This window comes from Gloeophyllum trabeum (assembly GCF_000344685.1).
Source record: "Gloeophyllum trabeum ATCC 11539 unplaced genomic scaffold GLOTRscaffold_00008, whole genome shotgun sequence".
Lineage (NCBI taxonomy): Eukaryota > Fungi > Basidiomycota > Agaricomycetes > Gloeophyllales > Gloeophyllaceae > Gloeophyllum > Gloeophyllum trabeum.
The window spans coordinates 1,363,560-1,365,755 of NW_006920417.1; positions in this window are offsets into that span (position 1 = coordinate 1,363,560).

A 2,196-nucleotide genomic window follows, 5' to 3' on the forward strand; every position below is an offset into this window, starting at 1 on the left:
ACGGTTAGGGTTTGGGTTAGAGGGGGGTCCGGGGGGGTACCCCCGGGTTTGGTTAGGGTTCGTGTTAGGGTACGCGCGCGGTTTGGGTCCGGGGCATCCCATATAAGGCATTGATCTGGCGGACTCACCGATGTGGCACGGCGTGTGTGTGGCAGCGAGGGCAATCTGGTGGAAGTCGGAATATCCCGAGCGAGTTCCGCTTCCACTAGTTTGGTATATACTCCTCTATAGCCGCGAGTATGGAGCGTGCAGAGGGCTTGACATGGAACCGCCTTGTTGTTGAGGGTTGTGTCACGCGGCCAGCTTCACCGCGACACTATGGAATGAGGTGCCAAGAGCAGTGGAAGTACTGTATATGGAATTGTGGAGCCAGATTTGCGCAACACTACAAGTCGAGATGACGGATCCGATGTTTTGCTGCCAGTACCGAGTTAGATATCCAGTTTCTCCAGGAAGTACATTGCTGGCAGCAGCGCCGGTGGACGGGATAAGACTTCATCTCCAGCTAACTGCACAGCAGCATCAAAAGTAACCCGACAACTTACTGAGGACACGTTCCTCATGCCCAAGCACCTAAGCGCGGCAAAGGCTGCCACAGCGGCTGGGATGTTTGGCGACAGCAAGCGGATGACACCTTCAGCGTCGTGTTCTCACGAGATCGGAGAAATCCCGGGCGAGGTTTGATTGCATGGCATTTGGAGTCTCTGGAAAGAAGTGTGGGCAGTCAGTACTGATGGCGATGCTGACTTACTGATCGGCTTAAGCTGTTTGGAGCGCATCCTACTGAAAGATCCGTCAGGCTGAGAAATAGCACTCGTGTAGGTGACGACAACAGAGCAACGGCTATTATCTCGGTATACTTATCTGAGCGCTCCGGTGTTCATGATACCAGTTTCATTGTGAGGGCGCTCGTTAAGAAGTTGCCCAGGTTGGACTGCGAGGGGAGGAAGCCATGAGGAAGCCATCCCAAAGCTATCCATCCTACACGGCAAATATTTGTGCCGTATTCTACGACGCAGTTCCGACTTCGTCGAATCCGGAGGGGTCGGTACTGTACTATTTCGACCAATTCGTCGGGTCATGTGACATGCGACCGATTCGTCACAGGACCCCTGAAAATACCGATGGAGGTTAGATACCGATTCCGTAAAAAAGTGAGGTCTGGAGGCCGTATGTTAGATACGGTTGCGGTAAAATGTGGCGAAGCGCCCAAGAGGCCGGATACTTCAGTCCCGGTAGAATTGAGGCTCGATATCCAAGGTCAGATACCATTGTGGTATAGACCCGGCTTCTCCCGGCACTCAATCACTCGCTTGTGCAGCCACAATTTGCCCCAATAAATATTTGAGCTGAGATTGCACTGTTTTGGCAACATTGGGCCTATATATAGCATATTGTAGCGAATAATGCCTTATTAGAGCATATTCGGTGTGGTAATTACTACGGGTGGAGCTCCCAAGTAAGGGAATTTTGATGGATTCAAGCGACCCCATTGGCCCCACGCTGTGGTAATTACCACAGCGAATATGCTCTATTTTGATCAAATTTGGCTAAGAAAGACCCTTGTAACCGGATCAAAATTCGGAGGTTGGATATCTGGATCCCGGTAAATCTCGAGCCACACGGCTAGGTTGGTATCGCGTCCCGGTAAAAACAGCCAAATTAAGCGAAATTTGGTCCCGGTAAAAATGAAGGAAATCAGGTTCTCTGGTATCTAACCTCCATTGGCAGGCTCCTAGAACCATCCGTCTCGCGTCCTCGATCCTCTCTGCTAGGGCGTGTGTGAAGATGTTATCTAATATGGCTTATATAATGTAGTTTATTTATAGTTGTATTTCCTGATTAAGCCGAACGGTGAGGATGAGGACGCTATGAGACGGCTGGCCCAACTCGTCGTCCGAGGTTTTACCGGAATTATGTAAGGCGGCTAAGCGACTACGCGCGTCGGTTTATTGACGTTCGTCGACTGCCCGATTTGGATTTCGAGGTGGCTTTCTCGTCGCACCTCAGCCGCCCTTCGAGCATCTCCTCTGCTCGCCGCGCGTCGATGGCGGGGCATACAATCTAATCTTTAAATAGAAAACACTGTTTTGATAGTAATGCATGAGTAGCTGTTGCTCTGTATTTTTGATGTATTTCGATGAATAGATTATTCTATATACATTGAAAAGTGCAAGTACCAGGCTCCTCGATGCA